General features: G+C 39.2%; 1 protein-coding gene across 2 annotated transcripts in view; it reads right to left on the reverse strand.

The window, feature by feature from the left end:
- The window catches only part of LOC138179846 (somatostatin receptor type 2), a 76,949-nt gene that overhangs the window by 17,720 nt on the left and 32,396 nt on the right, over positions 1 to 26,833 (reverse strand). The window contains exon 1 of one of the 2 annotated variants that reach the window (XM_069113021.1): positions 2,867 to 3,158. The exons of the other annotated variant lie outside the window; for it this stretch is intronic. The gene's annotated coding sequence lies outside the window, so the exon portion shown is untranslated. Of the gene's footprint in view, positions 1 to 2,866; positions 3,159 to 26,833 lie in introns of those variants that run through there. 2 annotated transcript variants of the gene reach the window in all.

The raw sequence follows: 26,833 nt of genomic DNA on the forward strand, positions 1-26,833 counted from the left end.
TTGTCTCGATGGAAAAATTAAAAAAGAAAAAATTTTTATTCTATATTTTCGACTTCTTTTTTCGCGTAGAATCACCCCCTTTCCGCTTGTACCACCAGTTGTTACCAACCACCCTGTATATCGTAGATTCGTGGTCACAGACTATGCCACGAAACGTTTAGCGTGAAACAATTAGTACGTGAATGGGTTGATCATTCAGTTTCTAACCTAACGCCAATCAGAGAGATCGAGACGCGGTTTCATCCGACGCTTGGTCGGACAACGTTCGTTCTGAATCTCCTGGAAGCTTTGATGGACATATCGGCGCCCGATTCCATCGATTCGAAATTTCTCACGGGCTCGCCGCCGGCTGTCGCGCGAGCAGTCTTCCTTTCCGGAATTTATGCGACACAGCTTTAGGGCCGTCGTAAACTCGCGACGAAACGACGAATCTCGGTCGAGGGACGATTTGCCGACGCTGAAATGGGGCCGCGATGAAACAACTTCTGGAAACGCGACACGATTCTAGCGTACAATGCCGAGGAGATGATACGAAACGCGATAGAAGAATTTACGAGGAATTGTTCGAGAAGAATGCGTGCATCGACGATGATCGCGGTCTAACGATATCACCGAGACGTTTTATGTTTCCAGACGAAATAACGTTAATTAAAGAAATCGCATGAATCGAATAGTTGGAAAAATATCTTATTCGTGGAATTTAATCGAAACTTTGTAGGATGAAATGGCAGATGGAAGTGGAATATTTTTGTTCCAGCGAGAGCCATGCTAAGTCAAGATGACAGTAAGTTTGAAAGTAAGTCTTGCTTCTTTTACCGCGTCTCGCACAATGATATTAATTTGCAGTGTATAACGTTTGTCAACATACACGTGCTCCATTTATAATTTTGTATATCGATAACACGAGGAGATGTGCATTCACTGCGAATGCAATACGCAAAATGAACAATTGAATAAATGATGAGCAGCAATAATATTAAATTACGATTTGAAGCATAATTCAATAATAAGTTAATCAGTTATAAATTAATTTCCGCGTTATATTGGGAAATAATAAAAAAAAAAAACGTGAGTTAATTCGGCACACGAATAAAGATTTGTAAAAATTATCTCGTATTGTAAAATTTCTATCGAAATTGATACGAACCCGCTCGTATTTTCTTCGACCCATGAATTTCCTAGTATAACGTTGCTCGAAGAAACATTGATCCTGATATTCGCCACAGACTAGATTTCTTCTAAAATTCTAAACCATTTCACGCAAGTACTTGTCATTTTTCTCGTGCATAAAGTCGATGTATCCTTAACGGATTTCCTCTGTTAAGAGGATCGTCGGGAAGTAGAAATTTCTCAAAGGACCCTCCGAACAGAGGTACGAATTTACGCTTCGCTTGGAAGTATTCCGCTGAGAAGTCACGTTCTAAGAAAGAAAAAGTGCCTGCTCAAAATGCGATGTTTAAAGACGTGTATCGCGTGCTGCGCGGCATTCTCGTTCTAACTTCGCGTTGTTACGTCGGTGGAACTCCTGTGAAATTTTCATGAATCGTTAATGTATTTCACCGTCGCGGCGATAAAGGGGCGATTCGAAACACGAGCCAGATCCCCCCTGTTGGAAGACCGAAACACGAGGAATTGCAGTGGTCGCGCGATGTCTCGACACCCTGCGAAAAAACGCGAGCTTTTTGAATGTATAATTCGCACATCGCACGATTTCTCGGAAGAAATTTTCATGTACGAAAAAATGTCTCGCGCTAATTCTTCCAATCTATCAGAAGCATTTGAGATTTAACAGAAGAACGATTTCCCAGAGCCATAATATCTAAGGAACGTTTTTACCAAGTTTTCTTCCTTCGTTTCGTTCTATGAATTCGATCGTTCTATTTTCCGCGATTAACTTCGCTGAAAGAAATACAGCGAGCATCATACAGCAAAAACAGAAAGAGAAATATCGAGACAACGGTAGATTGTTGGTATTTACTCTCTGTCGGAGCGCGTCTAAAATAACAAGTAACATCAGCGACGAGTCGTGCAGGCAACATGCGTTTCGTCGCGATACCGTTTGTTCAAACATCGAAATTGGAAATCGCCGACAAGCAAAGTCAGATAAACTCGTGCGCTGAAAAACGGTTGCTCGCGAGGCAGCGAGTGATTATTTCGAAAAGCGAGCCTCGCGAACGGGAATATCAGCAATGAAACACGAACGATCGAAAGAGCAACGATCGATGAAAAATAGTAACCAAAAAGTTTACTACGCGTCAATAAAAGATCCTCGCGATTGTTCGAGCGGATTCAGCTCGAATTAACCGGTTCCGTGTTGCTGTACTGATAACCAACCAAACGTTTCGCTGCTTCCTGACAGTTTGTATGCTCGTTCACGCGATTTCATGTGATTTTGAGATTATAGGACGAAGTACGATTTACGAATTTCAAATAAGTATAGTAGAATTTAGTATAGTAGTGTGTGTGTGTGTGTGTGTGTGTGTGTGTGTGTGTGTGTGTGTGTGTGTGTGTGTGTGTGTGTGTGTGTATCTGTGATTTGAAAGCAGAGCTTTTATTATCCGAACTATCTTTTGTCGCGCAATAAAATGGAATCTTAGCTATATACGAGAGTGTTTTTATAATTACAATGTGGATTTATTTACGCATATTCGAGCTTTTACGAAGCTATGGAAATGGAATTTTAAAGCAGAGATTTGTTTCGCTTATTAAATATTACGACGAGTATCGAACTTTGGATATTTTGCATTTGTATATTTTTGTATATTAACAACTAAAGTTTCCATAAATCCATATATGTATGTTATATCCATAATCTACTTACGACATTTACATGTACGCAAGCATTTGTTTGTGTAGAATAAGTTACCTGTATCGCCTGCTAATTCTATTATTGCCAAAATAATATAGAGATTAATAAAATACCTAAAATTAATGCTACAAATATCAATAATAATGTTCTCAACTTGCACCAAATTTTGTTACTAAACCGTTTGCTAAGACACCACAATTCAAACCGAATTTTCTTTTAAATTCATGCTTTGTATAAAATATATCGCGTTGTATAAAATATATGGCTCTAACTTTTGACTAGTATTATATATGAACACGACACAGAAATAGTTTAACAAAACACACTTTGGTATTCTGAACGCCAGTTGAACGTGGTAGCTAGCAACTCCTACTATGAGAATTATTCGTTCATCGAATCTTGTCCATTGGCATGTTCGAGTAAATATTATTGAGATTTGTATAATTTTGTATGCTAGACTAGATTAGCCGCGTAGTAGTGACACGCGTATGTGAATATGAGTGTATGGAAATAGTGTGTGCACAGCGTCTCAAAAAACAGATAAATGTGACTGTTTCGTTGGCAGTGTGGTATGGAAGATGGTGAGACGAAGAAAATGCTGAGACGCGTGCAAATGTAAATCGACGAAGATCCTGGAAATCGTTAATTAAATAAATCTAAAACTATTTTAATATGAATTCCAAGTGTAACTTTAATGTTGCTTTACTTTTATTTCGGCAATTCAGATCCACAATTCTCAACAAATATAAAAGAGGATTATAATTGCACAGACAGAATTGATATTCGTACAATTGATCGTAAGATTCGAAGATCGACTTTTGCTCTAATTATTATGAATCTTCGACCAGGTAAATGTTACGTGCTGCTTTTCGAAGAGCGACGGTTTATAACGCTATTACGTAACGAAGGGATTCCTAGCTGGCGTAATCCTCATTTCGTTTCGTTAATTTGCCAGCTAGCTTGGGACAAGTACAATGTTCCGTATCAGACGAATCGGATTAATAATATAGAAGATTCCATGATGGCACCTGCATGACTCCAAAATTTTCATATGATCAGTTTCGATGATTCCAAAAGCAGAAAAGATGAAGGATCCAAAAAAGGTTTTGCGAGAAATTCTTTTTGTTAAAAAGATTGGTGGACTATAAACGTGTTCGATAATCCTTCACGCTCTTTAAATCGTTTCGTGAAGCGTTTTTCAAAGCAGTGCTTGTCTTCGATAAACCTTGTTAAAAGTGAGATTACATTGAACGAGCTTTTATTCTCTCATTTCCAAATTTTCCCCTTCCATCCGAGTGCATTTCATAAATTAATTATTCTGTTGAATCGTTTCACCAGTTCACCGAGGGCTACCCCTTCTCTCTCTCTCTCTCTCTCTCTCTCTCTCTCTCTTTCTCTCTCTGTATGCTTCCATCGATCGATAAATCCTGGCCAAGCAAATTATGGATGAATAATTCACACATACATAGGTGCGCGTTTATGTCGGTGGCTGTTCGCAAATTACACGACTATTTTTATTTATCTCGAGTTTTACGGTGCATGGGCAATGGGCATTCTGCGTTATTTAGCAACGCGTTTCGCCCGGGGAATAGAAGAGTTCAATCTCAATGTGCACGATGTATCCAATTGCCGAGATTAAATAACCCGTTAAACAAATTATCGAGAACGTGCGTTTATCTGCAAGGTGTATAAAATACATACAAAATATATGGAGGATTTTACAAACAAGTATTTTTCCATAAAAGGCGTGTAACGTTTGATTGTATTTTTTACTTATAATCATTTATATATCTCAAAATAGAAATTTCGTCACACCATAGCATAAGTAATTGTGAATTTCAAAAAAAAATTTAGAAAAGCGATGTTCGTAATCCTACGCTCTTCCATGTATTTTAATTTATATAGTTGATCAGCGTGGCTTCCGAACGACGCCCTGTAGATAGTCGTAGGTATGGAATAATTGCGTGGATTAATCTGACACGATAAAAATTTTGTACTATTTTTCGGCGAGCTCCCACATGCAAATGTTTTGCTTTGGTCCGGGTCGATAATAGATAAAAGTTTCTGTGAGGTGTACGCAGTGCGCACGCGTCCGCCAGGTAATCTGCAACTTAAACAAAACGACAAATGGAAAGTTAACGAGATTGAAAACATACTTTCGTGCCTTTTAATGTCCGGCAACGTAGGAAAACGCGACGCTTTAGCATTGTAATTAAGCGAGGAAGTCGTCGTATCCGACACATTAATTAAATCGGGAAAAAGCTGTAACACGGGCAAAAGCTGTTGTGCTAATCATGCCAAGCGAGCGTCGGAACGAAGCGTCGCACGGAAATAAATCTTATTGCGAATCGATACGTCTGTAGAGACATTGGAATTTCTCATTGCGCGTGATTTTTCCTTTGTTACCAACCCGTTTAATCTTTTAATTCGAAACGCTTTAATCGTAGATACGATGAAATCTATTCGGGACCTTTCAATTTGTTTGCTAATCTATTGCGTTGCGAATACTCGCACGAGTATCTCGATATTCTTAACCTTCAAAATAAAAAGAAAAGAGGATGGATCGTGTAATTACGACGATCAGAGAGTAAACTGCGATCGATAAAGTCGATGGATGTTATATTTTCACGAATATGGAGAACAATTTTCGAAAGCGAATACGTCGCGTTTTCCTTATCACCGGAGAGTGGCGAATATTTGAACAGATTTGAACGATCATGATAAACTATCCGCAAAGCTCTTTAGCTGCGATTTCTCACGAATCATCTCATAATTCATATCGAGATTCTTAGAATGATCGACAGTCGCGAGCGTGGAATGGAAATACATTAGACGCGCATTTCCATTAGGTTACTCACGAACGAATTTCTTGAGTGTTTTGACGAGATAATCGCTGGTTGGAACAAATCTGCTCGTTTCTTCGAACAAAGTTGTCGAAATTCCTGGTCGAACGTTGAACAACGAAAATGATAAAACGGCGCATATTCCGAGAAATTTGTTTTCAGCAGAATAAATACATTTCTAAAGCGAGCAGCTTATAGAATTTTCAATTTATTAAATTAACGATCTTATTTCTTAATTCCTGAAAATTGTAACATTTACTTTTAATTTTTTACAATTTTCAATCGAATTTCGATCGAATTTGGCCATATTCATCAATTAAATTTTCTTTAACACCTGAATGCCTGAATATTATAAGCCAAGAGATTAACGATATCTCATAACGTTTGCATCGCAAAGTTTCCAAAATCTATCAATTCTGTAATTCCGTTGGTCGTGTAGGATGGACACCACGTGAAATTCAGATGGTGTGATATATAGATATCCGGTTAAACCTAGCTTGCCTAGTCCAATACAACAAAGCTTGTTACAGCAGGCTTATGTGCGCAACGTTTGGACTGTCTCGAGCTTAGATATCCTGCTAAATTTGTACCTACTGGTCTCTGATTACCTCGCGTGGCTGGGTCTTGGAAAATGATCGTTACTTCCATTCTGATCCTTTTCAATCTCGCAGCCAAGTCTCCGAGTTTTCGTGAATAAGCTGGAAACCGGCTACCCATTCCGTTAAAGCGAATCGTTGCTTGTTTTCTACGTTACGTGACAAACTGTGAATGAATCATTCGAATGATTCTCGAGCGTTCCTATTGTGTCGCAGCAATTGTGCTGCCATGCAGAGGCGTTGCTCCTTCTGCCGTGTAACGAGCTCTTTGCACGATAAATTTTCCGCTACAGAGTTTACAGACTCGCTTCTTCGCCAATGCGTTGGCCGGATTACGTGGCACTGACAGATAAACCACGCGGGAGCTCGCTGTGCTTCAAGCAAGTTCGATGTTTTCATCGTACGGACATTGGCAAAAGTAATTTCGTTTCCCTTGAAAAATGATCCTTCTAAAAATTAATCCAAAAAAAAGTTTTAATGCGCTCGTCCTCGGTAAGATCTATTTTTTGTCCTTTTATACGTAACAAACGTTATAAAGTATCAAGTTTATTAACACGTGTTTCCATTCTCGAACCTCGTCCTATTTTATCACTGAACAGATTGCTCATTAAGACATTGCGTTCTCTACGTCGCTCTTCGTAATACGTTTCTCTCCGGAACGCTCTCCCCATCACCAAATGCGATACTAGTCCATTCACGTATGTGGTAAGCTTTTCATATTATCCTGCTTTTTTTTACCCATCTAATAACCCGGATCGCAAAGATCGACAGGTTGGCGGAACGACATATAACGAGATGATTGATAATCGACGAGACTGACCGACTACTTTGATATTGGCAACAACGTGCAACGATGCGGAGTAGGATTGACGTTAATGCCATGGTTTGTTAGCCGACAAAGCGTCCCTTTAACCGAATCGTCTATCCGAAGCTTCGTGATTGTTCAAATCCTTTGTATCCAACACCGATTGACGACCATCGGTCGCGAATCAACTGCGTCTCGACTAACGTAAATTTAATTCTAATTAGAAACATTACGCAATTCAAGGAAAGCGTCGATAAAGTTGCAATTGCAAACAATTTCAATCGGGGACAAAATCCGCGACTATCGATCGCGTCTATGGTTTTATCGAGAAGCGATTACTATTTTTACGATGTTTGTTGCTTTCGTTATTACCTTTCATCCCCACTGTCCACGTAGATTTTTTTTATTATTATTTAATTTTGTACTTTACAATTTGTCCAGCTGGACATTCGGTAATTTCCGGTTCTCTAGCTTAATCGCTAAATAACATGTGGAAGATTAGCTCCAGCGAGATACCATCGTCCACGTAGATGTTCGAAGAAAATGGAAAGTACGAAGCAATTGAATTTTTGTTAATCGATCTTCCTGAATGACGCGTTCAATTTAATCTGGAGGCGATTGTTATCGAACTGCTTCGCTTAATTAATTCGAACAAGTCGATTTATAGTATTCCTGAGTTTTTACTCTTGCTCGATTAACCGTGCTCTCGTTACAGACTAATTAACATTTCTACCCCACGATAGTGAACCTTGCAAAATTGACGGAAAATCCATCATCGAGCATTCACTTCCAATTCTATCTTCAGTGGTTCGTTACTGCACGTTAAACGTTTCCAATAAGCTCTTACAATATCAATATTACTTCTACAATTCCATTAACGACCCTTCACGTACCATTGGTACTACAAATACATATTTCAAACTAAAACTTTTCAACGTATTTAAATTTCCACAACATTCATCGAATTCATCTACTTTTCACTCGTTCTGTTTTCAGCTATATAAAATTCGAATTCTACCAATAAAAGAACGGAGATTCGCGTGAAACGAATTCTCGATTCTTCCCGAGATTCGATAAGGTTTTCGTTTCTTTCGTCCTCCAACTGTCATCATTTTTAAACGAATCGAAAGCAGAACTTTCAGTATCCATGAAATCACGGATTTGAAGTCAAAGGATTTTCATTTATTTTGCTTCGAACCGTTGCAACTTTAAATTCCAGGAACGTGAGACATAGAGCTTTCGGCATTCAGAGAAACCTAGACTCGAGAACTTGTGCAACTTTTAGTCCTTTTTCCTTTTAACTGTTGCAATATTCAGTTTTAAGGGACGTTAGGAGCTAAATTTTCAATAAATAACGTATCTCTGTGATCGTGCTCGCAGGTGTTACCTAGCTTTTATTTCCAACAGTTTCACATTTGAACATTGAAGCCATTGAAACCGAGCTTGCGGAATTCAATGAATTCTATACCGGAACTCGCAAACTTTTATTCTTTTTTTCCTTTCCCGTCGCCGCATTCAAATTCTGCAGCCTTTAAAACCAGTTTTTCGCAGGATTCAATCATTTTCAAACTCGATGTTACTGCTTTCTACGATATTCCTGAATTTGTGGATTCGCTGCCAAGCAAATAATTCTCATATATATTTTTCGTTGGTTTTATGGGTTTTCGTGATTTATAGGAGTCGATCATATTAAGTCGTCCGAAAAGTTTCTTTCGTTTTATAAGAAAGTAATGGATGCACAACATTTTTCGTTTTATATTATTTTATCGAATCACGTATGGTTCATTTTGTTTTATCGAGATAAAAATCACAACGTTTGACAGATTAGGTTTCATGTTTGTATAAAAATGCATTGTTGTAAAAGACGTGTCTGTAAAAGAAAGACGCTTTTCGGAAAACTTAATATATTCTTCCTCGTTTTCCACTGTCTCTTTCTATTTACCATTCTTTCGTCGCTTTCTCGATATTCTTAAAACATATTAAATATTAAATACTAACTAAAACGATAGGCAAACTAAAATATGGAATTTTTATTGAAAATCGAGAACGAAAAAATGAGAGGTCTTGTACGTATTAGGTCGTCCGAAAAGTTTCTTTCGTTTTATAAAGAAATAATAGACGCACAATGTTTTCTGTTTTATATTAGTTTATTGAATTATGCACGAACATAATAATAGAGATATAACGAAATGGATGATACCTAATTCAATAAAATAATATAAAATAGAAATTGTTGTTCATCTAAGATCACCTTACGAAACGAATGAAACTTTTCGGACAACCTAATACATTTTTACATTTTCCAGTAGCTTCGACACATTTTTAATAAACTCTCGATGTTTGATACAGATTGCATTTTAATCAAATTCCTTATGAAAACCAGATTGAAGTCTCGTCAGTAGTCGATTGTATCAAAAATGAAACTCGCATTCGGCTCACGAAAATATCATTCACTTGGATGAAAAGCGTCGATGTAGAGCATCGTAGAACTGTTGTAAGAAATCGTCGCTGAGGCTGACGACAATCCGGAATGACAAGAACGAGTGGCGAAGCTCGAGGAATTCTAACTGCTTCGAATTGAGTGGACTAAACTTTCCAAACTAAATTACACGATCGTCGCTCCTTTTTCTGCAGCGCGTGTTACTCGCGAATGCCCCGAGCAAAATGGATCTTTGAATAAAATCGACGAGAAAATTCGCGTCGCGTATGACGGAGTATAATTGAAGCAAACGTTCGCGACAGAACTGAAATAGAAATTTGATCGTTTCCGTGCAACTCGATTAATTGAATCACTGAAACGAAATTGACTTGCCAGCGTTGATTTTCAATTCCTAGCCATATTTAGCCGTAGCGTATTTAGAAACGAATACGACATAGACACAATCTCCTTCGAAGCGGTGCTGTTTTTTAAAGAACTGATCAAAAGCTGCACTAATTTACTGTCAAATTTAGGCATAGAAAAATGTGACAATTGTTCAAACTTTACTTTCAGCTTTGTTATTATTTGTGCTACTTTTGTTTGCAAAAATTTATTTGCGAAAAACAACAAATCGCGTAGTTTTAGTATTCATTTCCTATATCGTATACTGTACACGATTTTTTAAAATATGCGACGAAGGAAGAAATAATTCTGGATATGCGCAATTTTCAACTAATTCTTTGGCTGCTTATATTTCATCGTATGCCGCGAATTACACGAAACACGTAAACTTTAACCTTTTATAGCGCCATACCTATTCCATCAATAATAAATCATTCATTCTTCCAGTATTGAACGTTAATCCCTTTAATTGATATTAAAATCGAAGTTATCAGATTAGTCGAATCATCATATTATTTCGTAGAATGCTCGCATAGAGTGATTTGTTCATTCGCGCACGAACGTTGACATTTATTAAATTCCAAATGCCAGAAATCCGACAAAGATAACAAAGCGCATTTTAATCATCAATGGCATACAAGCTGTGCGCATCGACCAAATGGTCCAAGTTTTGCGAATATTCACTCGCAGACGCGTGTACCAAGTTACGAATAAACTGTCAAATTTTTGCATCACCAACTCGATTCTCCCATGGAAATAGTTGAGCGAGATCGTTAAGCGCAACATCGAGAGCCATCGAGATCTATCATCGAAAGCAAAATCGCTTGTTTTTACATAACGCAAGTCCGATACGAGGAAAATTCCAGCCATTTTCTTCGCTCGGAAACAAAAACCAAAAATCGCTGAATCGCTCGATAGTCTGGTGGTTCAGTTACAGAAGTGAAGCTCGTTGCACGGCAATCGCGTTTCCAACTGGAAATTCCGTTCGTCGTAAATCTTGTTATATTTAATCGCGTCACTGCCACTGTATCGATCGAAATCTGCGCAACTTTCAAACGATTACCGCTACGATGGATTAATTTTTAGATCACTGTTTTCAAGGTTGCCCTCCTGCACACGATTCAATTAATATCGTTAGTGAAATTTTACAAGTCACGAGTCAAATTACTAATGTTAACAAATTTCTTCCTATAATAGCAACAGACAAAATGAAACTTTTTCTAGCGTAAAAGAAAGAATAATAAATACCAATGAAATTTTCGCGCAGTTCTCTTGGAATCTTGCAGAGAAATCGACGAAACTTCCAACGTTCACGCTTCACCCTACGGGGGAATTCGGCAGGACTACAACGATTCAAACTTTGTTTACCTCGTACCTTGTATTTGCAACGAAATTCGAGCGCAACAGCTCCCACCTTGCGTTGATCGACGAATAGGAGAAAAAAGACGAGGCCAGGAGTTTCCACTTTCGAACTATTCTTCTTCTGGAAAAAACAACGACGCTTCGAATGCTACAACGAGGGAGCTGCGATTATTTTCGGTGAAATTTTCGAAAGCTCGATCGCAGGATATCCGCGTCTCAGCCCCTCGTTTGACAATAGACCGCGATACGTTCCAACTGTGAAATCTTCCAGTTCCGTCAAAGGAGTTGACTATTAGAAGGCAATTCGTACGATACTGGTTGCATGCGATATATACGTTTCCGGGGAGCTTTAATTACGGTACTGCAGGTTGTACATTGTGTGATATTCGGAAGTGGACTTGGAATAATCAGTGTCGAACAGTCTGAGACACGGTTTGCAGGAAGAGAGCTTCGAGCGTTCTATTCTGTGTGCTCTAGGTGACCTGACACACTTGTAAATTTTATTTCGCCAACTATTTGTTCTCCAGGGATACGATCGATAATAGAGGAAAAAAGGGAAGCTCATGTAATATTTGCGTAGCTGTTTTAAGGTTCAGCCGTGGCTCGATATTTGCTAACGTTTAGCTTGTCTCTTTCTATTCTTGTATTCCAACCTGGATATACTACAAGTTATCAGGTTTACTCCGTTCATTATTTTCAAAGCGGAATTTCTTCTTAGCCTGTGAGAAAATATACTTTTTAAAATACTGAAAGAAGAAGGGTTGATCATCACTCACAACCGTTCGTTATTTGTCTACAGAGAAGATTCAGAAAATTGACCTGCAGAAGCACGGAAGATAATTAGGATTATATTAAGAAGAATGGTTGCTGCAACCTCGCTACAGGATTAGATACGAGTTAGTTTGTTAAAATACCGTGGTGCTGAGAATTCGTGTGAGTTTGCCCCGTGAAAGGATCAATCTTTTAAAGCGAATAATAAAAAGACAAGCTTGCTATCGAAAATATCACTGATTTCGCGTCTTCCGTTATATTTCTCAGACTTTCGTACGTCTCGACGTTGCGTTGCTTCCTACGATAAAGATAGCAGCAGTTATCTAAAGAACACGCGAGGGAATGGAATGAAACTATTAATCAAAGGTAATTTCGTAGACGATCGGCGATACCGGACGATAATAATCGACGCTGTCGCAAATTCCAGCAGGAAACACGTGAATCTCCGTGGCAGGGCTTGCTTCGTCGTTTCGTACCGATAGAACCGACCTTCGACCTCATTACAACTACATCCGACCGTATTATCTTCAGTGGAGCATAAATGAAGTGTACATTAAGGTGAACGAGGAGGCATCGAGCAGGTGTTTGAGATCGCTCTGGTTTGATCTTTCACAAAGGAATTGAATAGATGCGCAAGTTAAGCGACGTATCGATCGATACGCAATCTATTCATACGCGTTCAACCGATTCGTTTCTTTGGCTCGCGTTTCTTTCCATTCGACGTATCTAACCCATTCGTGTGGAATAACGAGCTAGATCGTCGTACATAACTGAGAATGCGACCAAACCTCGTTTACGAGTCGCAATTCTTATTCTTATCAGTAAATCACGGACGTTTATTCGTTTGTGGGAAATGTATGTGGTAACTTATGTGGATCTTAGAGTAAGGAAAAGTAATGATGTTTTATTTAGAGTTTAGTTTAGTTCAATAAGCGATACTCAATACAAAGGACTGATTACAATCTCGTCGTACGTCTTATTATTATACTCTCCGGCTCCTCCACTTACACTCTCTGACTTCTCGATTCACACTGCCCATTCTCAACTGACACATTGCGTCCTCTCAACCCGCATTCTGGCCGTTCTAGCATCCCTTTGTCTTTTCCTAGGCCCACCACACACGTGTTCCACAGATGCTCGTTGCCAGGGTCACGTAGGCCTTTTCTACAAAACTATACAATTGAAAAGACCGACGACACATTGATGGACCCGACAGCGCCTCGGCTCTCGCGACATTGTTCATAGTTAGCTTGATGTTTCTTAGGCCCTTTTCCCCGATACTACATGTATTGTGATATTTATCCAAATGAAGTAATTCGAAATCAAATGAAAATAAAAATAGACAGGGTACAATTATAATAGACGAAAATAATAGACAGGGTACGATTATCCTTTTGAATAGTATAAATAAATATGTTTGAATTAATTTTAGCAGCGTTTGAATCGATATCTACGGTAGTTCTCAAAGAATTTTCTACTTTTTATATTCGTAGAATAAATACAAACTTCGTAATGATTGAATTACACTCCTCGTCAAAGAGACGCGTGTAAAGTTTTTCGTCTGTGTTGGAATACAACGATATTAATCGCATACAGATGAGGTGATCTCATAAGATCCAATGAATGAATAAACATGCGTTCGGCGTCCATAAAGCATCCATTCTCCTCTATCGAAAAATTCAAAATTCCTGACAGAAGCTTGAAAAATATCTGTCTCGAAAAATTCTACAGATCAAATTTGATGCGTTGCGTGAACGTAGATTTCGAAAGATTTTCCATAGAAACACCATTGTTGGAATACAACGATATTAATCGCATACAGATGAGGTGATTGATCGAACGGATTCTTCCCTTCGTTGTCCAGCGACATCCCCACTAGCGTGCGTTCGTGAGATGTACCGCGCCGGCTAGCACGTGCATGCTCTTTCGAGAATTCGGCGGAAGAAGCGTAAGGATATGGATGGAACATTAGGCACGTCGAGAAGCTACTAGAAGGTTCTGTGGCACATGCGACGCCACACAGGCATCCACACAGGTCACACTCATTACTGCATAGAGAGCGGGGTTCGAAACCTTTTCAAGGGCCATGGGTCACTAAGCCAGTCAGTCTGAGAATAATTAGCCAACTGTCTACATTCCACAACACTTACTTATATTCACTGTAATAATTGTTTAATAAATATCACATTATATTATTTCAACACAAACATTGTGTCTTCCACAGATTATTAATCTTAATTCCAAGATTGATTTCTAACAGTCTGCAACGTATAATATCAAAATATTATGAGCTCAGGATATGCAGTTCGTTGAAAATAATTAAAAATATTGTGAGGTTTAGTGTGTAAGAAAAAAAATTGTTTTATTTTAAGAACAAAATGATAGCACACTCTGTTAATACCTTTAGAAATTGCTGATTTATCAACGAGTAAAGATTACAGTACAATATTATATAAATTTGTAAGTATGTGGGAAGCGGAAAAAGATTAAACGAATCTGAAAAGAAGCAAATTCTTGAACTAAATCAGCAACAGCAAAAATATCGAAAGTAATAAGATGAAGTCGTAAAGTAATACACAATTTCTTAAAAATTGTTGAAGATTATGGCAAAAAGAAACGTACTGGTCGGCCGTCATCGTTATCCGATCGTGATAAGCGAGCAATTTTGAGTGTAGCTTCCAACACGCAGTTAACAACGAAACCAATAATGGAAAAATCTAGTGTTATTGCCAATGTTTCAAGTGTTCGTCGAGTTCTACTTGATTGGAAAAGTATATTCAATACATGTATGTTTATCGTAGATCTATAGACTATTTTCTTTTTTTCAGGAAGCTTCTCAATTAAGTATCATTAAATCTCTTGAAGTTGGAGACGCGGGATACAAAGGGAAGGAGACGAGATAAACGTATTTCTATCCCGCAGTGAATGTGAGATAAAATGGCGAAAAGAAAGGTAGATACCTCACTAATAACTCGATTTTCTAGGTTTTTCTCTTTTGGTATGGTTCGACCTCTTGCCTTTTCTCGTCCCCGAAAATGCATCCTGTCACCTACCAAGCGATAATGTATTTTCTGATAGGGCTACAGGGAACGTTTTAAATCTGATTGAAACGACAACGCTTTCATTTAATGCATGCTGGAAACCGAGCTTGCCTGCTGGCATCCTGTGTTCTGAACCTTTTAACTTTATCTTATATCGCAATTCCACATAATCTTGTAAATTTTTGCCTATGTCCTTTCCCGCTTTATCAGAATCTTCTATAAGACGTTCGCGGAAATTTTCTGAAAAATTGTTGTCCCAGAAAATTAGGTTGCATTCGGTGCTACGGTTCTCTCGCGCATTTTACCAAATATTATTTCAACAGTGGCTATTCATTGGAGTATCAGCAGGATTTACGATATCTTAACTTGTCCGGGAAGGGTTGTCCGGAAAAGGAAAGGAAGAATTTCTTTCGAGGGCTGCGCGTGACAGCGGGTTCCGGTTCTTGCGAGGCAGTTCCGTCGGGACAAAAAGGCCATTACTCGTGGACGAATATTTTTGACACAATAACTTGCTTTCCGCTATCGTGGGCTATTTAGTAAAACTTCACCGTTGGTTACTTTTTTCCGTATAAATTCCACGAAGAAAAATCGATGTTGAGCGGTTCTTAGAATTCTGCATGTTCAGTACTTCTTCAAGTTTTTTTTATAAGGTGAAATCGAGATTTAACGAATTATTCGAAGAACAGAATTATTCGATGATGACTATCGATCTTTCCACGAAATATAATTTTTTCGTTTCGACGTAATTTAGCATACTTTTACTCGCATGCAACCGGAGTATGAGAATCGAACTCTGAAGTACTTTGATTTTACTCGACCACGTTTAACGAATTGCTCAACCTATCGAAGAGCGCATTTCATTGCCAGGTTAGATCGTCCCTGTCTGAATTAAGCAGCAGTAAATGGTAGAAACTAATTTATAGGCTGACTTGGCGAGAATCGCAGACTTTGATTATCTCGTGGAACGATCGAATCTCCTTTTTCGCCTTAAATTTTACCACGGCATCGGTTACGATCGATTCTAGGATTCGCTCGATAAGATCGCAACATGTTCCTCCAGACAACTGATCAATTTCTCCAAGAGTGGTCTGTTATTGCTGATAAATTTCGTTGTTGTAACGTCATCGAGAATGAGCTCGTCTTTCGATATATGAAAATACCTTTTGGAAAATTTCTTCGCTAAATATCTCACGCGTACAACTCATTGCCGACGTATGCAACTAAATTTCCACGCGCGTTCTACGAATCGCTCTACATTCTGCAACGATAATTTAGCACGAACTTTCGTTCGATTCTCAATCTTTCGTAGTCGCGCGAAATCTCACTGCCGCAATATCTCAAAAAATAACTTTTATCTAATCCTGTAGCGAGTTTGCTGCAGACGAGGACTTCTCGTAATCCCGTAGAATCTCGATCGCCTTGCGCGACTCTTCAAATAAAGTTTTCATAAGTTTTCTTCTAGCCAAACGATGAAAGAATCGCAGGAAATCTTTTGCCATTGGAAGTAACGAATCACGCTTTCTCTAACTTTTCAATCGCGTAGTAAGATAACATCGGTGTTACGCAAGCTGCCATTGCGAGAAGAAGATAAAGAGTGTTAGAAGAAAAGAAGAGCGTAGCGACGATGACAGTGTCACGTAAATTTTAAGAGTTGGTTGATGAAATAAAATAGCTGAGTCGTAACACGACTATTAATTTTGTTTTAATTAAACTTTATTATGAATTCAGCAAGCACAATGTAATACACACTGAATTAACATAAATCACAATCCACTCCAACCACGTTATGTAAGACTTAGTTACAATAATACGTTAAGTATGCGACTGTTATAAGGGTAGAGACCGGTAAAGATATGTTGACTATTCCGAGGATACAGAATAAGTTTTACTGATGATACTGTGTCTAAGGAAGGCTAGGGGTGGGTGTGTCTAAGGACACGGGACTGTCGGATTTGTTGGTGACAATTTTGGTTAAGGAAGTGAGGGCAGTAGACACCGTCTCCGATTGGGTAATAAGACGGTTGGTGGACCAGGAAGGGTTTTAGCCGCCCTCGCGAGGAAGTTGCTAACGGAACATACCAGATGTGAAGAAAACCAACTTTCTACGCTAACACGTGGTAGACAATAAACGTAAAGGAAATCTAAGACAAGAAATACTCGCTTGGTCCGAAGGACCTTAACTATGAAAATTCCAAGACCCCTGGTGGGTACTTAGGACTATTGAAGGTACGCGCCAAGGATGTGCAGACATCTGGGTGCCATCCTGTCCACGGTGTGTGGCCTGGTCTCTGATGTTTTTTTTTCTATTTATTTATTTGAATTTTACAATTTGTCCAGTAGGACATTTGGTAAAATGTTATATCTTGGTGTTGTAATAATATAGCATGTGGGTGGTTACCTCCAGCGGGGTACCATCTTCGTGTTTGTTAGGTTGTGTCCTTTGTGAGATCTGTTGGGTGTTTCCTTTTTAGTCTTCTTTCTATCTGATGTGAATTGGCGTTACAACAGCGCTGATAACGATGCAGTAACAAACACGGTACGAAGGATTTTGCGTTTGCCTATGTATCGCTCATCCGTACCGATAACATCTTATTAATATTGCGCGATGAGGTTTCCACGATGATTCGTCGACAATGTGTCGTTTTTGAATACGTTATCGATTCGAACATTCTTCATATTCTAGGGATACACTATGGATATTAGAACGGTAATCGGAGGAACTTATAATAAATAATAATAAAAATAATAAAAGGACTTGTAATAGTCTCTGATGAATTAAGTACGTGGACTTTCATTTGTAATCTTCTTTCAACCAAATTAACAGCATTTTGTAACTAATTGTAATTCTAATTAGTGTCGCGATTCTATGATTGCCATTACTTTCAGGAAGCGAACTTCTGAGATAAAAGGGACGCAAGAAGTATGAGAAATATGGAAGAAATAAAATGAAGGAGAAAGCTTAATAATTAAAGCGTCCTCTCGCAACACGATTTTACTTTTTCGTTTGATTAAATGAGACAACCTGTTCCCGGTTCGATACACGTCGCACGTTGCACATGCACAATGTATTATATCAATAACTACCGTGAAGCGTCGGCAAAGTTGATTACAACAGCTTAACGAAAGCCGTTGATGAGTTTTCCATTTCACGATGGCCTCGACTGCAACGTATCTCTCGGCAAGAATTTTTTAATCCGATATCCGTACACCGTCGAGTATTTTTGTAATTTTCTTCCGTAACGCATCTGTTCTTCTTTCGCGTTTTTGAATAGACGTACGCTTGTTCGAATGGCATGACGAATTCCGACTGTTTTTCGTGTTCAAGATTGATTATACTCGAACGACGCGTTAGGGAGACAATGTGAAAAATGTTAGTCTGTCAGGCTGTTAGATATGTACATCAACATGGATGGATGGATGGTTGAACCCAATGGTTGAATTTATTATCGTTAAACTCGAATTTCGAAATCTTCTCCGTCGAGAAAATTGTAATAACTCCGTTTTTAAAAATCATCCCTGTTCGTCTGAAAGAAAAAAGTATTTCTGCAATTTTGAAATATGAATATCGAACACAATTACGGCAACCATGATACCGAACTTTGGTGGAGATAACTGCGTCTTTGTGTTCGTTTGTTACTGTTGAAGTGGTTACCACTTCTAAGAAAACTCTTGTCGAGATATGTGCAATTTTCTGTGCTGGACTGGGTTAACTGCGTAGTAGAGATACTTGTATGTGAGTATCAGTGTGTGGTAGTATGTGTGTGTGCGCAGCGTCTTGAAAACAAAGGAATGTAAACTTAATAGTCGGTTAAGAGTCGGTGAAGAGTCGTGTATGGAAGAAAGTGCTGAGACGCGTGCAAGTACGTATCGATGAATATATGAGGAATCGTCCATGAAATAAATATAGTACTAGTTTAATATTAATCTTCAGTATAAATTTAGTGTTCCTATAACATTATTTCGGCTCCAAAGATCCACAATTCTCAACAACTTTACATCTGGTCTTTTTAGTTTTCTCAAGCACTGAAGCCATCGACAGCGCGTAGACAAAAGACTACGACGAAGACAGACCATAAACAGTAGACTGGCGACGTTGGCTTCGGGGTTTTCAGTTATTGGGTAACACAGCTAGCGTGCGAATCTGGACCAGCTCAAATTATATTCTTACTTATAATTACAATTCTATTTAAATATATTTTCTACCTTATAATTTATCCACGAGTTTTCTTTGTTTACACATCGAATAACCTCAACAGTTACGGTATAATGTCCGACAGCTTCGTTCCCTTTCTACTTTCGGAAGCGACATGGTGAATATGCTATGCGATGGAGTATGTCACCATATCGAGTGTTTCAGAAGCCAACATCGATTCCGCTTTGCGTATAGTTGTCAGTTTTGTTATCCAGATACAAGATTAATATTCTTAGAAAAAAATGATCTACCTACATAAGTTTATAGATCAGAAAACGCAATACAAATAACAATGAGTACGATTCTTCTTTACTCTGATGTACACGTAACTGTATAATATGTCGTCCGATTAATCCTAAAATCGTGCTGAATGTGATGAAATGTGCGTTTAATTACAGAGAAAATTTCATATATTACTTGAAATTAAATCCAAAGTATACACTTTCGTTGAATTAAATCGCGATAAACGTTATAAGCGAAGCAAGCGATACGGAAGCGTATCTGTGAATGAAAATGCGATCGGTCGAAGTTCGAGCGGATAGACGCGAGCTTAATATAAATAAATGTAAAATATATTCGGAAAATTTCATTGATTTATAAAACAGAGCTAGCGAATAATTCCATTTCGTTGCGCTTCGGTAGTTTTAACAGAGGAGAAACGTCGATATTTTATTTAAATAATGCAGGTGAAATCAGCCGGTACATATTGTGCAAGGCTTTAGAGTGCAAAAATGAAACTCGATTACGTGGAATTTTCGGGCGAAACAGCGCCAATTCCGAAATTCATCCGCTATCTCGTTAACCAACTGATACGCATACACAAACACACCGATCATATGTTAAAAATATAACGATCTACAGCGGATGAAAAAGTTGGGCGAAAGAAATTCCAACTTAATGAACGTGATCGTCACGCGCGTTTAATAGCAGTCGGTTCGATACGGAATAACAACTGGACCGAGGTCGATTTCTCGCCACATCGGAAATAAACGTGATTCGGTTTTAGGTGGATGAGGAATATTCGTTAACTCGACGATACGCTGTATTACAGATTGCGGTTGTTCTGTGTACTTTTATAATTACCAAGCGAATAATGTCTTCCAATAAACGCTGTTTGATTGGAACTGATCCGTAAAAATGACGTATTACGTTTTGCCGTGTTGCGAACGATATGTCGAACAACTCGGTCGAAGGTTTTCTAAAAGCTGAATCTGAATAATATTTGCAAAATTAACCTTGCTGCGATCCTCGTATTTCCGCGTTTCAAGCTTACTCTCGTTTTAACGAACAAACAGGATTTTCCATGTTTTAAGGAATTGTTAAAGTAAAATCGAAAAGAGAAATTACTCGTATCGATAACGATAAACGTGGAATTCTACTACGTTTACGTTATATCGAAAATTTTACGGTAAGATGTAAAATTTAGTGACATTGATATTTGCAGTAGAATAAGATTCAGTCGTCTAACTACCGTGTGGCCATTTTTTCGCTACCAGTGAAGATATTTTAGGAGCGAGATACTCACGACCGTGTTGCTGTTCGACACGGTGGTCTTGGAAGTAACCGCGTTTCCCCAAGAACACACCGAAACACGCGAGAACCATTTATCTTTCGCGAACACTCGTTGCTGGACTGTTTCTAGAGAACAGGAACAACTGTTACGTGTAATTATTTCGACAGATATGTACGGCTCGAGTATTTGCCCGCATCTACGAAACACGGAGTTACATAATACACGCTAACGTTGAGGAATTTATTAAAGGAAGGATCAAGCGAAAGGTGGAATAAAGAGCGCGAGCGGAAGTTTCGAAGGTTTTCGTCTTCGCGAGGAGCGAATGCGCGAAGCAGGTGCACGGTTATCCTGGCTATCCTTCATTTTGAAAATTCGTTGCGATTTCCGGATGAACGCGAGCTTTCGGAAAGTTTCAAGAGCGGAAAGCTGATCCGAGTCTTGAAAAACGGGAGGATCTTTAAAATATGAGGATGTTTGAAACGGCGGGATTTTAAGATAAATTGAACGCTCTTAAAATCGCGGAGAGGGAATTGGATTTATCGGAACGTCCGATTCGAGCACCTCTTTTCTAGTTCTGAAATTCGAACGCGGAATCGGAAGCACGTGAATCTCGTCAGGATTTCAAGGACCAAGAGGCTAAAAGAACCTCTTTAATTATCTTGCTGCTTTTTCGACTTTCGCGTAATCCCTAGAACTATATGGCGATCGAGAGAGAGAAGAAAAGAAGAAAAAGAACGAAGATCATGCTGGAAGTAGGGCGCTCGCCAGTTTAAAACCTCAATTTAGGTGTCCCCGTTCAAACTGTAATTTCTTCGGTTGAGTAACGCAAAATACTGTTACACCGATGAATTTAGCGTCTCGGTGCGATCCGATCATTTGTAATTCGATTTCCACGAATCGACGAATTAAAAGAAGTACGTTGGTTCGTTTTCTGTTTCGTTTCACGGCAGGTAACGTTGAGTTTTCAGGTCAAGGGATGGGCTTTTATGACGTTTTATAACCGTGCATAATTTCGACCGTATCGTATATAGAGTCTTGCGATGTTCTTATTTACGAATTAGTCAACGAGCCACGAGCCTGCAGTGGTTTTTATGACGGACGATAAAAGTGACATCGACCGATTCTTGAAACAAGCCGTCTTTCATCACCGGTACTCCACCTTCGCCGAATAATTGACAATAAACCCACTTTTACAGAAGCTTCTTATATCGAGCTCGATAGCTTCGCGTTGATAACGTTCGTGGCCGGTCACGTGTTCTCTTCTGTGATTAGTCTTCTTTTAACTCGCTCCTCTATTGGAAATTTCCGCCGGAAGTTGTACGAAGAAGGAAGGAGTGGGATAATTTTTGTCAATCTCCTTATGAAAGTGATCGATCTTGCAAGTTGGCCGAATATTTACTACCTGCAACGCCTTGTACGGTAATTTACTAATTAACAACGTTGGTCGAAATTCTAAAATTTAATTACTAGGAGTAGCAACGAAAAGGTATGAAGCGGATTCTTGGAACGACCTTTCATAGTCGTCACGTGAGAAGATAGAATTCGATAATGTAAATTGGCTAGGAAAAAAAAAATTCCAAATGAAATGTATTAACGCAACGCTGGTCCTTAATGGGTTAAGAGATAAAAGCGTAGAGTCCATAAATATTTCAATATAGCAATCATGACATTGGGAAAAATTCTTATTCAGTTAAAATATCGTCTGGCTTTTCCTTTTTTAATCGCGAGGATAATGGAAGAATAGAAGGGTTAAATTTCAGGGAACCTCTTCCCTGTTGTAACGAAGCCAGTGTTAAATCGATCGCTTTGTCTTTGCCTGGCGTGAAGACAGCAGGCTAAGAAAAGCCGCTGTTTTTGTTTATCGGACGCTATAGCTTCTGAACCGGGTTTCATCGAAATGGTTACACTTGAAATCTCGCTAATCCATTACGCTTCGTGCGCTGCCTCTCCATTAGTAGCATACCCGATATAACAAAGACTCGCTTCTTTTTAGCCTCTTTCTTGTCAGCCCTCATAAAAGGGATCTCTTTTTACCAACTTCGAGGAAGTTCGAATTCTCTGATGGGCGTTTCGTTCCCAGCGGCCCGATTGAGTTTCATGAAAATGGAAACGTTGTTTACGAAACGTGGTTCTCCATAGGTGTATTTGTTGAGTTGTCAACGGACGCGACAGCCTGTGACGTAATATGAGGCATCGGTGTTGGTAATTTGACTACCTTCGGTTTAAACGACTCCACGTATCAAAGTTCAAGATAATTCTGGATGTAGATTCTGATCCATATCGTAGAATAGTCCTAATTTCTTTGATGCAGCGGTACATCGTCAATTTGTTAGTATCATTAATCGATAAATCGTTGTAAGGAAAAAAAAGATTTATTTATAAAAGACGATCAGTCACGTTGCAGAAGATCGCGAATTCACCCTTTCGTTATCCTCCTTCGGGACATTGTTTCCACTGCGTTCTTACACAATTAACAACGCGCCACTCTTCGAATGGCACGAAGACGAGATAATTAGCAGAGTAAATGTACCGTAGCGAGAAGAAAAGTCAGTGAGGCGTGTTGATAAATCGCAGTGATAAATCGCTATTCGCGCAATAGCGCGAGTTCGACTACGATCGCTCGATCGATCGTCTACATCGAGCGTTTCGGCATCCCAGTCGAGGCGTTTCTCGTTTCTTCCGGGAACTCGCGCCGTTTCTCTTTTTCTTTCTCTTCGCGAAACTTTTACCTCGCGAACGCCTACGTCGGATCCACGAGCGCCAATGATCACGGAAAATCAATTAGAACGTCGGACGTGCAACACCATGACGGATCTAGCTATAATTATTCACAGTCTCGTACATCATCCGATCGATCCGTCAACTTTTTTACGGATGTTCTTCCGACACGGCTGAACCTCGATCGCCCTACCCGATATGCAAATGCGCAGAAATTTAATGGCCGGCGGATGTTTTGTAACGAAATACGAGATTACGAAGCGCTGCTTTTTCGCCAGGCGACTAAGGGAACATTACTCTGTGGCGAAGTTTAAATCGCTTAAACAGGAAGCTTAACGAAGAAAGCACGCTCTTTTAGAACGCGATGGTTCTCTCGCTGAAATTTTTCTCGTTGACAGTGAAAATGGAATATTCTGCAGACTCGTCTAAGATATTCGCCCTAAATACACGGCGTTTCAGAAAGTTTGTGCCAGAAGAAAAGTTCTGCAAGCAGTTGACGAGAATTCCGAATAAACTGTCGAAACAAACGTTAGCCCTGTTATCGTGCGAGAATTGCGCATGACCAATCGTTTCTTTACCATGTAACATCTGCAAGTAGGAAATGCTTCGTTGAATGTCTCGTAACTCTGAAATGAATAACGATATTTAGACCCAGCTTTATTAAGAAATTTTCCGTTTGTTTCGATGAGTACTACGTGTTGTTGAAGTTCGACGCCAACTTGTCAAAACGTCCTTTACAATAGAAGTTGCAACTGAATTCAGAGTTGCCTTCGAGCGACGCAATAATGTGGACCGTTAAAAAGTTCTCAACTTGAAGAGGTCTTGCAGCCAACTTGGAGAGGATCTTCGAGGCATTTACGGTTCCCCGAACTTGTTTGTAATAAATCGCGAATTTTATAGCTTCAATAAGACATCTCTCTGTTCGAGGACGCTTTACATCGGCAATTTCGCGTCCCGTTGTCTCCACAGCTATGATTTCCGGGCTAGCGAGCGGCAATTTTATATTCCATCAACGTGTCCGCGTGAAAGCAGACTGATAGGATTTTTAATCCGTCATTCTCCAGTCGATGTTTGGCGGTAACAAATAAAATGCCTGGAAATTTATAGGAAACACGCGAAACTATACCGGTTCCATGGGAAAATTCATCGTTATTCGGCGAATTTGGAACGTGTCGCGCTCATAAGTCGGTTAATAAAATTATCGTCACTCGAATTCCTCCGCTTTTCCCGTTGTCCATGTTGTCGCTCAATTATTCTCAATGAAATATTCGCGAGTATCGTTACGTTCCATTAATAATATTTATTTGTTTGTGTGGTCACGGTGTTTGCATGAAAAATGCAATGAATCAGAATTATCATGTCACGATATTTAGCGGTCTGTATTTTATATTATACTTATAATTTAGTGGTTTCGATACACTAGCGTAGAAACAAAGAATACATAGAATATTTTTAGTCCGTTGAATTTCTCTTATTCTCCCTAATGGAAGAATCTCTGGAAAAGAAATAACGCAGAGATCGTATAATGGTTACTTCGTCCTAAGATTCGATAAACTACAACATACCGTAGAAATCCATTTATCCGAACTTATCGAAGGATAAACGACTTATAACGACTGAAGGAGGGCGGCAACACAAAGTAAGAAACGTACGTTTTTCCGGAAACCAGGTTGAAATAGAGCGCTAATAAATAGATCGAAACCTCGCCGATTCTCTCTACCTATTTTCTGATTCGATCTCTGATTCGAATAAAAATATCCATGAAAACAGGCGGATTCATGGAGAAAACTTCAGTTAATCAAGCACTAATTAAAAGTTCGTTCCAATGGAAAATTCCACCACTGTACTTTTAATCTCCGTTTTTAATCACCCTGCTCTCTCCTCGCATAGCTCGCTATTCATTTTCCTACTATATTTACGAAAATCCTCTTTACAGGCACGGTTATCAGCATCGAAACTTTCCGTGCAAAATATACAAAGGCTCTAGTTACGTTCTTTTCATCGTGCGATTCACGTTCAGGCCAGATGGGAGCAGATGGCGGTCGCGTAATTGCCACACGCGGATCCAACGTTTTAGACGCGACACGGTGAACCAATTAGACCTACTCGACACCGATGAAACGCGACACCAGCCAAATAGGGGACTAACGATTGGACAAAGGACGAAAATCGAATAGAATGAACGATAAGTAGGTCGATATCGCTAAGGCGATTAAGGTTCCAATGAAATTTCCATAATATCTTATCGCGTTTCGTCGCTCGTTAAAGCGTTTAATGCGCGTCAATTACATGGCAAGCTTGTTAAACGATTACGCTTTTGTCGGCGCTGGCTTGTCCGATTAAAAGCAACGTGATTCCGTAAAATTTCGAAAACAGCCGCGAAATGGTTCCAACCCTCGCTGACTCGTATGCTCGTCGAACGGGATAATGAACAATCGCGCGTTGTGTCGTCCACGTCGTTTCACGATCGACTCGTGAAATTTTCGATGTTCTTTCGATTAGAAAATGGAACGGTTAAGTCGACCTTTGATTTCCGAAAATCGAACGAGAAACGCCCGAGGTCTTTCTCGCGATGGGATCAAGTGATCGAAGAAATACGTGTTGTTCGAGATGAATAAAACATCATCTATCGTTTCGCTTCGTCCAATTTTGTACGAATATTCTGTATAAAAGTTTGCCAATTCGCGAAGAAACGTTTGATCGTGGATTGATCAAGTATTACAGGAAGATATACGAAGGAACAAAGGATATAGTTATGGAGAAGAAAATTCACGTTAAGAAATGCATTTAGATTTGAAATTAGAAGAATAAAAGATCGAGATTCAACGTCAGAAACATCTGCCACGAAGTTCGATCATCGAACCTAAAAGTGAGTCGCGCTGGCGTGGAACGTCATCGGTAAATGTACACAGAGGAGAGAGACGACCGATAACGCCACTCGATTGGGAATATTTCACGTGACGAATGATAAGCAGACGGTGGATATTACGCCAGACAACTATTTCCTCGCGCTGGCATATCGTTTGGAATGATGACCATGTGGCGTGTCAACGCGTTACCGTATAATAAGAGTAATAATTTAACGCCAACGTTCGTGGCCATGTTGGCGTTAAATTATTATTACCGTTGTATATAACAACCATCGTTGCTTCGTTATTTACCGATCGTGAGAATGAAAATCTGTGATCGACGTCGTTTCGATATAATCGACGGATGATCGTTACTTTTAACGTTAACGTATGTGCACACATACACATTAATAGATCCATATATAATCCCTACATGTTCGCATTTCTTCGATTTAATTACAGATTTAGCAATATTTTATTTCTTTCTATGCGCGTTTCACTAATCTCTAGAGT

Source organism: Bombus flavifrons, chromosome 5 (assembly GCF_040668555.2).
Source record: "Bombus flavifrons isolate JBK064 chromosome 5, iyBomFlav1_principal, whole genome shotgun sequence".
NCBI lineage: Eukaryota > Metazoa > Arthropoda > Insecta > Hymenoptera > Apidae > Bombus > Bombus flavifrons.